Source organism: Ictidomys tridecemlineatus, chromosome 1, assembly GCF_052094955.1.
Source record: "Ictidomys tridecemlineatus isolate mIctTri1 chromosome 1, mIctTri1.hap1, whole genome shotgun sequence".
Taxonomy (NCBI): domain Eukaryota; kingdom Metazoa; phylum Chordata; class Mammalia; order Rodentia; family Sciuridae; genus Ictidomys; species Ictidomys tridecemlineatus.
The window spans coordinates 92,557,545-92,571,110 of NC_135477.1; positions in this window are offsets into that span (position 1 = coordinate 92,557,545).

Sequence of the window (13,566 nt, forward strand, 5' to 3'; positions counted from 1 at the left end):
TGTCCATCTTCTGGCAGTCAGTATGAAGTTACTGAATTTATTATGTAGCGGGAAAGGTAGTTAAACTTTGGGTTATATTTTAAAAGTATAGAACATATGGATCCCTGCTATTGAGAAAAATGGAAAAGTCTTTAAGACAATAGAGTTGGCCTCCTCAGATGCCTAGAGGCATTCTAGTGCTTTCCAGGAATTAATCATCTGCTTCCAAGCTCCTCCCCTCCAGTCTTTCCAGATTGCCAACACCTCAGTGGGTAGAGCTCTAGTCTTTTACACAGCATGGGATTCTAAGTGACCACTAAGTATTAGCACATAATAAATACTTAAAAATTGCAATGAAGTACTTAAATGAATAAAAAAGAATAAATTGTGATTTAGACGATAATCAAAATTTTGTTCTTTATATCTCTCTGAGCCAAACATGCAACCATGCATTATTCAGCAACCTTGAGGCTGCTGGTTTTCACCTTTTACCCAGCTCAGGTAATTATGATGTCTTGGAAACACCCATCAAAGCCTTATGCAAAACCATCAGATGTTTATCCCTAGAGGCCTTAAGTGACGTAAGGCAATTTTTAGAAGCAATGAAAGTGCCATTATAACTAATTGCAAGTGGTCACTTTCTTTTATATATGTGGTAAGTTTGCTGTCTTTATTGCCACCTTCTTAGTTACTAAGAAGAGAACAGTATTTTCAAGTACAGAAAATGAAATGGTGAGGGAGAGGCCAGATTCTTTGCTGACTTCTAATGATTAGCAATAAAGACAGTTAGAGTTCAAAGGTGTTCCCTCTGAGGCAGAGTTTTTCACCTCAGGGCAATCTTCGCTTCTGTGTGAAAGGAAACTTGCTAATTGGTATCCTCCTCTGACAATGCCCTACTGGGTCCCTGGAGCCCAGTCAGTACCTAGATCTCTCAGCTACCTAGCAGTAATAGGTACAAGAGGGGAATCCATTATCATTAAAGACTCTAAAGCTGGGAGCTTTGGCATTTTCCCACATTGAAGTACGCTAGGTCATTTAATAACTCACTTCCTGAAGTGCATTCTAATTCTAATTGAAATGAATGTTCTAATTATCCCTACCTAGGAAACTTAAAATAGATCCACACTTCTAAAGGTATCTCTTTGAAAACTGCTGGCTTCTGTTTTATTGGACCGCTTTCCCTTCATCTTCATAACTGTGTAGTTTATAGAGATTTTATAAAGATAACTATTCTTGTGAATCTGGCATAGGGTTCATTCCCCCCCCTCCCACACACACACACACGCTTTGCTCACTCTCAGAATTCTGATGCCTGACTCAGGAACAGAAAGTGAACATGAGTGCTTTGCAGATGAATTTTACTAAAACATATGGCTATTCCGTTGTACATTTTAAAAAATTATAGAGAATGCACTAAATTCAAGTGCTTTCCATATGGTTTTTTATTCCCTTCAATTCCATGCAGGTTAGTTCTTCCTCTAACCTCATGGGATGTGCTAACTAGGGCCAAAGAATAACCATATATCAGCTTGCCCAGTGATTATAAGTCAGTTTAAACAATTTGGACAATTATTATGACACTAGATAGAAAGTCCAGTGTCAGAGCAAATTCCAAGTTTGATAAGCAACCCTACCAGTAATATCACCAACATCTCTCTATCTGCCTTTCCTCTCTGCTGATTTCAATGTCAGCTTCATCTAAAGACTGGTTCTCCTCATAGTCCCAAGAAGGTTGATGGGTTAATCACACCATTGTTCTTTCTTCTTGATATACAGTTAGAGAGAAAAAAAATACTTGCCTATTGCTGTCAGCTTGGAGGGACCATCTTAGGCCCTATGCCAATCATAGTTGCCAGAGGAATGGGAATTGGTTTAGACCTTCAGTGTCCAATGTGGTGACCATTCACCATATGTGGCTATTATGCACTTGAAATGTGGCTCATCCAAAATGCCCTGTACTGTAAGTGAAAAAAAAAATACACTGGATTTTAAAGATTATATAAAAATATAAAGTACAATAATAATATCTATGTTGATTATATGTTGACAAGATAGATAGTATTTTAGATAGTTGGATTAAATAAAATATATTATCAGGATTAATTATATCTGATGCAATTTACTTTTTAGAAAACGTGACTAGTGGGAAATTTTAAATTGCATGAATGGTTCCCTGTATTTCCCTTGGACAGTGGTTGTTAACCAATCAGAATTCTGCCCCCCCCCACCTTGAATGGGAGTCACTTACACACCTGAATAAAAAGCAGGGTTTTCTTGGGAGGAGAAAAGGGAGAATCAGTGTTAGGTAAGCGATGACATGGTCTAACTTAGCTGGAAAAATCATTTATTTAATTACTCTCTTGCTATTTTTATTCTAATTTCTAATTGGTGACTAGAGATTATGGAAAATCAGTTGCCATATGTGGGTTTCATCTGGGACTAGAGTCGTTTTCTCTAAGCAATCCAAACCTAAAGCCACTGGACTGTGCAGGAGTTTTGAGAGAACTGAGATTTCAAATGCTTTCGGATTTCTCCGTAAGTCCACTTACAACTGGAAACAAAGCTGGATTGATCTCACAAGCCTGAGTCCTCTTCCACTACTTTTCCTTAAACAGTTTTAGTCAGCTTTTTCAATGCTGTGACTAAATGATCTGACAAACACAACTGTAGAGGAGGAAGAGTTTGTTTGAGAGCTCATGGTTTCAGAGGTCTCAATCCACAGCCAGCTCCATTCCTCAGGGCTCCATGTGAGACAGGAACAACATAGCAGAAGAGTGTGGCAGAGGAGAGCAGCTTATGTGGTGATCAGAAAGCAGAGAGAGAGTCAGTTCTTCAGATATAAAACATATGCCTAAATCTATGCCCCAATTCTCACCTCCTCTAGTCATACTCCACCACTTCAGTTTCCAATCAGTTAATCCCTGTCAGGGGATTAATTCGCTGAATGGGTTAAGACTCTTACAACCCAATCATTCCTCCTTTGAACTTTCTTGCATTGTCTCACACATGAGCTTTTGGAGGACATCTCACATCCAAACCATAGCAAGTTTATTTTGTTTCATATTCAACATTTATTCTATTATTAAATAATATTAAAGTAACAGCAGCACCAAATGTATAAGCCTGTTTAACAGGCTGAGGGCACAGTAGACTTGCCCTGGGGGTTGCTCACTGTTTTCTATTCTGTACCATTTTTTTTTCCTCCTGTTATTTCCTGCTTTGCACTCACAGGTAAAGGATCTCTTTTCATACTTACCTTATTGTAAGGCAGCCCTTGCTTCTCTGTTCAATAGCTAACTGTGCAGTTGTGCTAAAATCAAGGAATCAATGGTTTACAGAATAATCATGAGGTCTACAGAAATTAGTAAAGTAAATGTGAATTATCAACAAATCATATGTTATGGTAAAGATATTGGATTGTAAAGCAAAGACTCTTCCTTGAAAAAGGTTAGCCTTTCTCTTCATGGAAGGTGTCGTCAGAATAGGACTACGTACATTTTATTTTAGGTTCCACTCAACCCAGGGCTGAGTGGAAGTTGCTTTTGATGTCAAGCTATTGAACGTTTCAATGTGGACAACAATATTGTACATACCTTGGTGGGCTTTAGTGATTTAAAATGTTTGGGTGAGTTGCTCTCTAAGTTGGAGAGCATATGATAGATTAAGCAGGGACAAGTTAAATACAAAATTACCTATTCACTCTGCAAAGGTGCATTGACATCCAACTTGGTGAACCAAGCAGCGATGAGGACGTTACATTTGAGAATGTGGTTCCTGCTTTCCAGGAGTTTTAGCAAAGGAGCAGCAGAAGCAAAATGGGAGAACCACCATCTCGGCATCAGCAAGTAGACTGGTTTCTTCTATTCTACCAGTGAAACTGAAGCCTAGGGTAGGGGTGGACTGAGGAAGGTCACAGACACCAGGCTAAGAATTTCTGAGGTCATTATGGAGCCAGGCATTCATCACTTTGAGTAAAGTGTAAGAAGGTGAAAATATTCTTATTGTGGAAGATGATTAGAAGAAAGAGTGACAGGCCTCTGAAAATCAGGTAGGAGGCTCTGGGAAACAATCTAGGCTGATGGAGTGTCCGAATCACCTGGAGCATTTGTTAAGCCATGGCTTGCTGGGCCCTTTCAGGATGTCTATTTCAGAGGGTCTAGGTTGGGATCAGAGGATTTATAATTCTAACAAGTCCTCTGTTGCTGCTGGTCTTTGTACCATGCTTAGAGAATCACTATCCTGAACTCATGGTTTTCAACTCTCACAATACATTAGATTCACCTCTAAAGTGTTTTTAAAACACTTATGTGCCCACACTTCATCTCAAAAAATAAAAAAAGTAAAAGAAAAAGAAAAAGAAAAAATCTGGGGTCGAGGTCAAACCTGAGCATAGAAATTTTAAATGTGTTTCTATTTTGTAGCCAAGTATAAAAATCACTCATCTACAGTGATTCTGAAGTGTGGCTGTGTATTAGAATTACCCAAGCAGTTATTCACCAGCTTCCTGGGCATCACCCCAGGACACACTGATGAAGTCCTGGCTTTTCTACGTTTCATCTTCATAGACTGGTTGGTAATTCTGATGCAGCCAGTTCCCACACTGGCTTTTGGGAACTGCTAGTCTGGAAAGAAAAGTGAAGACATGAATCCTGGAAACAAAGTATAAGAGGTGACAATAGAAGAGAAGAAAGTTCCTAGGCTTTGCTGGCTGGTTAGATGGGCAGATCCTGGGAAAAGGAATTGAAGCCAAAAGGGTGGAAAATCCACCTAAAAGATCACAAGAAAGACTTGTGTGGCAATCAAGGTGTTGCCATGGAAAACTGCTGGTGACTCAAAGAGTCACTACTTGAATAAAATCTCTTTTTTTTCCTACAGATGGCACATCCAGACACCCCATCTTGTTGGATCCTGACAATCAGTGGAAGCTAATTCATGCTGACTCAGCTCCAGGAAGTTCAAGTCTCTAAAACAGCACAAAATTGTTAATTTTCAATGAGAAGCAATAATGACCAAGGGAGAAAAGCATTTGTATTCTCCCTATGGGCAAATTATAGAGAAAGCCAGATTGTAATCAGAAAGTCCCTGGGTAGGATTGGAATCAGAGTAAAGAAAATTTAATGGCATGGCTCAAATGTGTAGGGGCATCCACTTATGATAACTGCTAATACTTCTCAACGAGTAAATATTAGCAGGAACCTTAAAAGAGTCTCTGATGGACAGAGCACACAGCCAGTTTGCTCTAGGGACTCTGCTATGCTTATATTCCACCTTCAACAGACTATCTCATTGTTTCTTTAGATATAAGAATATTCTCAAACTGGTGAGATTCTCATCTTGCTTACTTATAAGACATTGTGTTTCTTAAGGTGAGTTTATGTATCCTTCCCTTGCATGATGATGCTTTTTATAGTTTAGTTCTCAGAGAACAAATCTATTTTCCTTAATTCAGCACTTCTGAGGTGATTCCTGAACCTCACCATTGCTACAAACAGTTCAATTTCAGTCTTTTGACAATAGTCTCTTTTTATATAGAAGAATTAGAAGCTAATATTTTAATTAAGAATTATATATTTTTTTTCTTCTAAAAGTATGACTTACTTTTGTGAAAAGTAAGGCCTAGCTAATCATGGGCATATGAAGCCTTTATGCTCAGATCATGAGGCCACAATACCTGGGTCACTTTTGACCTAAGAGTGTCCTTGAAAGCAAGCAAGAAATTATTATTAGAAGACACAGAATTAAGCTCTGCAAATGAGCATGCCAACCTAAACCTGCAAAGTGATGGCAAATGGTCCCAGCCATGTTTTATCTTTACAGTTATATTGATACTGAAAAGGCTCTTTATGAAAGCCCAGACTAGAACAAAGCATTCTTACCATGTTACAGATAACAAGAGAAATCAATCCAAACTATAGCATTTGGCGGGCCTTTTCAGGGGAAGGACAGGAGTGGGAGTGGTTGAGAATGGACTCTCCAAATGTATATTTGCTGTTTGAGTGATATCAGGAGCAGCTCTTTACCAAAGGGGGAAGAAGATGCAGGTGGGGAAGCCTTGGATCTGTTTTCAATAGGAGCAGACAGGATGGATCTTCTCTGACCTCTTGATACTCTCCTGTTTATGCCAGTTCTCCTTCCTGATTGTGCTCAGATTCTTATTTAAATCCAATTAAATCTGAAACCTGAGTAAACCCACATGTATATTCTTCAGAAGATTATATTAAAGGATTTTGCATGGAGACCAGAGCAGCTGTACATTTCTGCTATTTAAGATTTGATATTTTTCTTAGTATCTTTTGGAGGGATACAAAATGGGGGAATGGCAATAAATATTGGTGCCTTTAATTTCATTAAAACCAGAGTATTCCCTTTTGCTAGTCTCTCCTACTTTTTGGCTTATACCAGATTGATGGTCTTAAAACTGATCAGGTCCCTCTCCTTCCTGTGGCTCCCCATTGTCCACAGAATGAAGTTCAGCTCCCTGGGAGGACTTCAGATTCCTTTTGTGATGGGTTCCCTCCTTGACTATCATATCCTGCTACTTTTCTTCTCACATAGAATATTCCATCAAATCCAGACTTTTGCAGTTTCCTTAGCTTGGATGTATTTCACCCCCGACATACTTTACCTACCTCTTCAACCTTGCCTGGAAGTGAGAATTATACAAAGTGTGAGAAAGGGTGAGCAAAACTGCCACACATCATGGCTCTGGTAGCAGGACCTTAGGTGAATTACTTAGCCTCTCTGTGCCTCAGCTTTCTCTTCTCTAGAGCAAGGATGGTCATATCAATATTCTAAGGTTGTTGGTAGATTAAATGAATTTATACGTGTAAAATGCCCAGAGCAGTGCCTAGCAGAGAGGAAGTACTTCATATTTTTAACTTCCATTGAGCCTGCAAGATTAAACCCATTGTTTCCTGTGGAAAGCCTTATCTAACAAAGCCTCCTCCTGCTGTCTAAGAGGGTTGATTTAACTTTTTCATCATACCTATATCTGCTGTCACTACATCTATCCCCTTCAATTCCCAAATCAAATTCTCATCTCTATTACCATGATGGTGTTTCTGGGTGTGACTGATACTCACCTAGCTTGTAGACCGTGCTTCATCTTCATTGGCTTTTACTCCCCAGTGGGTAGCAAAATGATAACTACATGGTAGATGTTCAGTGAATGTCCAATGAAAGAAGAAGCAGGCATGTTCTTGAGGAAGAAAGGCATTTATAAACCCTCTCATTGTTGCTGAGTCATTTCTAAAAATAATGCTTCCTAAAAGAGGAAGATTTTAAATTTATAATGCTTACAAAAGTAAACTATAAAAATTCATCAGACATCACAAAGCTTTAGATTGTATACATCAATGTTTCAGTACTTCATGGACCTGGATGTGGAGTGTATCAATCAGTCAAGAACTAAGCATAGAGCACAACCATCCTGAGAACTAGCTAGGTGACCTTGGTTAGGCCTCTTAACCTCTGTACAATCTGATTTGTCAACTGTGAGCAATTATAGAATATCTGCCCTCCCTACCTCAGGGAAGTTTAAGAAAGTAATGTTTTTGGACACCTTTGAAACTTTACACTGACAGATGCAAGGCACTTCTTAACCAGGAGTGATTTTACACCATCTATCAGAGAACATTGCTGACCTGGAGACATTATTGGTCACTTCAAGTAGGGATGCTACTGTTAGAGATCAAGGATATGGATTTTTTTTTTAAAAAGACTACAATTTACAGAACAGCCATTCACAACAAAAAAATTATCAGTCTCAAAATATCAACAGTATTAAATTTGAAAAGTCCTGATGAAAGTTATGGTATGACATTTCTTCATATTTGGTTCTATAATATTTGTTCTTATATCGCTATTGAAGACAACAAATGATGACAATCATACTTAAGTTTCATAACTACATCTTGGTGACTTACTGAAGAGCACCTTTCTAATATGCATTCTAGCTACCATAATACTGAGCCAGGTGACATTCTAAGCAGTTTAGTTGTATTAACTCATTTAACCTTAACAACAATCCCTACGGGTACTCTACTACCCCTATTTTACCCATGAGGACTGAGACAAAGTTGCAAAGCTGGGTTTGAATTAAGTCTTTCTCCAGGCACGACTAAGACAAAGTCTCTCCATGTAAAGGCATCTCACTAGAAACCATTTCTACAATGATTTGTTTGTTTGTTTGTTTGTTTTTAAATATTTTTTAGTTGTCAATGGACCTTTATCTTATTTATTTATATGCAGTGCTGAGAATCAATCCCAGTGCCTCACACATGCTAGACAAGCACTCTACCACTGAGCCACAACCCCAGCAATGTTTTTTAAAGGTTATTTTACTTTATTTTCATTGTCTTCTTTGGCAGACAAATTAACTCTGGTTTATCCAGTCTTCTTACCTGCTGATTTTGAGGTTTTGAACTGATTGGAAGGGAGAACAACACAGCGCAGAAAGGTACACAAGACGCTCTCTGGAGAACTTGGTGTTGGAGCTTGGTAATGTGTAAAAGCAGTCTGCAAGTTGTAAAGCAGAAGCTTTCAAACAATAAAACATTAACCAGGAGAGCTTGCTTAAAATGCTGATTTCCCAGGGTCACCCTCAGAAATTCTGATTCAGTGAGTCTGGGGTGTTGCCCAAGAATCTGCCTTTTTAACTAGTTTGCAGGTGACCTTGATGCAGGTGGTCCTTGGTGCACACCTTGAGAAACACTGCTATAATGCAGGGCTTGGAAAGGAGAGCTAGCTAATCCCAGAAGAATACTTAGGTTTTTGTCTGTTCATTAATTCAAACCATCTGGGTGGGAGCTTATTAGTGCTTTTCTGGTTCCACAGTAACTCACAAGCTTTAGGCCAAGGAGCTTGATTGAGAGGGCATTGATGGGGAGGGAGGAAAGGCAAAGAAAGGGGTAGGGGCAATTAAAACCACCTTCCAACTGAGGCAATTGTTTCCCTGTGGACAATGAAGGAGCTCTGGAGCACCTTCCTCCTCCTTCAGTGTCTCTCTAATTGGCTGTTGTGGCTATCATTCTGCCCCAGGGAGGTTAATAGAAACAAGGAGAGAGAGAAAAAAAAGGAAAAAAAAAAAAGATGCCAAATAACTTAGAGCAGAAAGAGAAGCCAAGCTCATTTCCACCAAGATGAGGAAAGCCTGATTGGTCTCTTTCCCCAAGGTCCTCTTTCACACCATCCCTGTGACCTTTCCCTCTTTTTTCTTTTCTTCCTCAGAGGGACCAATAAATATGGGTTGTCTGGACAAGCAGTGCTGTATTAATTACCCAGGGAAAATTCCAATAGCTCCAAATTCTGCCATAAAATGATATTGTGTTTTTAAATTTCTTGCTGAATCACATCGTCTTGGAGACGAACACCAGGCAAAGGCAATTTTATTCTGAGCATCTTTCCAAGAGACCAAGTTGATTTTACTACTTGACCATTATATGACATGCATTAACCATGTATGCTATAGACAACTTACCTTTCACTGAACTAAGTAATTTAAAGTAATTTCAGCAATGTAGTAGAGCAGTGATTAAGACTTCCTGGCTTCAGTCCCAGCCCTGCAAATGGCTAGCTCTGTGACCTTGAAGATTACTTTACATCTCTAAACTGCAAGTACTAATCTGTAAAATTGAGATAATAATAGGATCCCCTCCCAAAACATACACACACACACACACACACACACACTTTCAACCTCATTGCATCGCTCTGACCACCAAATGAGACAGTACATGTAAAATATACTGTACCACCCACAGTAAATCTGCATCATGTTTGCCTTCATTATTTCCATCTTTTATTCCTGAGTTATTAGTGTTTGATATTTTTACCCTAATATCTGAACAAAAAGAAACAAACAAAAAGAAAGGATGGAAGAAAGAGAACAATGAAAGTATTTCCACTGCATTAACATCACATCTCAAATGCTTATGGCACATGGAGCAGAAAAAGAGATGAATTTCATTCAAAGGAAAGGACACACAACTTAGGAACTAATAGATATAGGAGAATAAGATAAATCAATCACTCAGTTGCTTGCTGCACACATTGTGAGGTATTGAATATGTATTACATGTTTCTTACCAATCCTTTAGTCTCCATTTCTTGAATGGTTTTATAATTTCCAGACTGCAAAGAAGTGACTATATGTGGGGAAAAACATACCTCGTAGGCTGGAGGACAAATTCAAATGTGCCAGAATGTCAGGGGCTCTGGCCTTCTGGTATGTTCTCTGGAAGCCCTCTGCACCAGCAAATTCTCTGTGTGTACTGTTGCTAGTGGCCCTCTCACTCACATGCAGGTTCCCCAGGTACAGGGAGAGAGCAACAGTCTCAGGTCAGTGGAGGGTTACTAAACACACTGAGATATACAATGAGAGTAAGTCTTGATTTCAAAAACAAAGGAAAACCAAAAGCCCCTCCAAGCAGAACCAATAAAATAACCTGCTCTTCTAGGTGAATTAACTCTTAAGCTAGTTTATCTTTACCAGATATCACCACCTCTTGAGAATCAAATTAAATGCTGCAATTTTATAAATTAACTTAAAGCAATGTTTTAAATGATTTTTAGCAAATTTTCTGTTACAGTGGAACCCCACACAGTGAAGCATATTACATGTATCATCTCTCAGTTGGGCACCTAATGGAAAGCATGTATCATTTAAATTATATTTTTAGCAATTAAATTACTCAACTTTTAGTTTTAGACTTAAAATTGTTCCATCATTTTTCATGTTATCTGAATTACACAGTCTTATGTCAAAAATCACATCCTCTGATATAGCCAAGAATATGAAACTGATGACAAAGAGTAGTTGACTGGATCATTAGAGAACAACTTTAAATAGGCCAGGGGCAAGGGCACACATTTGTAATCTCAGCAATTGGAAGGCTGAAACAGGAGGATTGTGGGTTCAAAGCCAGCCTCATCAACTTAGCAAGGCCCTAAACCACTTAGTGAGACTCTGCCTCACGAAAAACAGAAAAGGGCTGGGAAGATGGCTTAGTGGCTAAGTGCCCCTGGGTTTAATCCCCAGTACCCCACGTACATATATACACACTTATACATGTACCATCCAAATATGTCATAGTTTTATTTTATAATGCATCAAAGCAAAAGGATGTGTGTCAGAGGGTAATGAGGTCCCAGTAATCTAGGTCTCATCTAACTGCTTCCAAGTATGACAGTAATGGCACACCTGTAACCAATATACCCATGGAGAAGCTTTGTGCATTTGAGATATGCTGTTTACATGGTTTTTCCCATTAATGATCCAGAATCTCAATTATAATATGGAGGAATGTTACTTCAGCACAGTCAAGTACAGTATGTGTGATGTGGCATGCTTTCCAAAGCAATCTGAGCTAGAACAAAATCCTGGTCCAAACACTCACTAGCTTCCCTGACCTTGGGCAAGTTAGCTCATTTCTGAGCTTCAGAAAAATGACACTAATAATATGCAAGGCCCTGCCAATGTTTTAACCTGAGACAAAGAAGAATATATGCTCATAAATGATATATATACCTATCAAAATATCCTCCTGTATTTCGAATCAAGTAGCAAAAGTTCACAGAAGCTCATCAGTGAAAAAACATGACTCCATAAAACTCTGCATTGCCCAATCTGTTTGCACATCACTATCAACCCTAATAAGCTGCTGATTGGGAATGACCGTTCCGGTTGCACAATAGCAGAGATGTAGAACAAACAACAGCCTGTTTTTATTTAAAATATGATGTTTTGTTCTTCATGAATTTTCATATCAATTTTGACTTTTAAAAAAATATTCTATAAAATGTTATTTATTTTGAGTGCTGAGTTTATTGAGCCCATGTGAATGAATCACTTTCCTCACCCTGATCCTGGTCTTAAAAGAATACACATTTTCAAGGACTTGGAATAAAGATTGTAAAATGGCTTCATAAATTTCATACTTAAAAATAGTAATCATTGCTATATAATTTTTATAATGCCTGCAGAGATTTCATAGGCATTATAGAACACATCTGCAGAATCCCCAAAGCAGATTATTAAATATGCTCAAAAGATATACAGCAAGTTCAGCAATCAGCCTCTTGATCCTATCATGACGGAGTTATGATATGTGTAGGAGAGGGATGCTGGTCCAGGTGGGATCTCTCCTCTTCCAAGTCAGTCTGCACTGTGAATGAAGCTCACGCTCTAGACCCCCATCGATTATATTCAAGTAGCCTAATTTAGTCTTTGCCCACACCAAGAATAGTCTGTAAGTACTGAGTTTACTGATAGATTTCCATAAACAGCTCTGAAAGCCTGTTTGACTAACTGTGCTATATAGTCTTCTCCAGTCCCTCCTGTGTCCCCAACCAGGTAACTCTTCTCTCCAGCCCCAAATTGATTCTCAGTGAACAGACCTGAGAATTTTGAATCTCCCTTTTTCAGGAAAAATAACTTCCAGATAGGAGTTTTGTAAAAGTGTCCCCTGCTGTGAGGTTCTTTGACATTACCTGAGCCACCACTGAGCTGCTTTCCCCAGAAGCAGCAGCAGCAGCAGCAGCAACTCAAAGCTTTCTTGCTGAGCCCCTGCGTTATTGCTTGGATCTGGAACATCCTATGTAAAAGCCTTGGTCCCTAGATTGGCACTACTGGGAGGTGGCGGAAGTGGGGAAGCTTCAAGAGGTGCGCCTAAGTGCACACCTGTAATCCCAGCAGCTTGGGGGGCTAGGAAAGAGGATTGTGAGTTCAAAGCCAGCCTCAGCAATTTAGCGAGGCCCTAAGCAACTCAGCAAGACCCTGTCTTTAAATAAAACACAAAAAAGGGTTGGGGATGTGACTCAGTGGTTAAGTGCCCCTGGTTTCAACCCCTAGTACAAAAAAAAAAGAGATATACCTACTTTGAGATTTTCCAGTCTTTGAGGCTGTGCCCTCTAAGGAGATTATTAACCCATCTTATCCTTTTTTCTCACTTTCCAGTTGCCATGAGATGAGCCACTTACTTGGTCCACCACACCTTCCCTGCCATGATGCATTGCCTCAGCATAAATTCTGGGCTTAGTGACAATGAACTGAAACCTTCAAAACAGTGAGCCAAAATAAACTTTAGCTCTTTATAATCTGATTATTTTCGGGCATTTGCTACAGTAACAGAAAGCTAACTACCACCCACTATGCATGCAAAACTGTGGGAACTGCAGAAAATAAACCTGCCTTCGCTTCCAGGATATCCCAGGGCAATTTGATGAAAAAAAAAAAAAAACAAGAAAAAGCACCCTTGTTCATCTATGTTCAACAATTACTGAAAAATCAGTGCCTCAACTATTTCTAACTACCTCCATTCATTTGCTCACATGGTGTCTGCAGGAAATAGTTCTAAGGAACTCTCTTTTCACCAAAGGAAGACAAATATACACATGTTGCCTTTGCTTCCACATTTTCAGAGAATGTAGAAGACTCAACTTGTTAAATATTGAAAAACCATTAGTCATCAAGAGAAAAAAGTGCTTATAAAAGGAAAGACTTGACAAAAAGTAATACATAGACATAGCACAGGACTTCTCACTTCTGATGAATTTGCAGCCTAAACAGTAAAATATGCAATTTTCCAT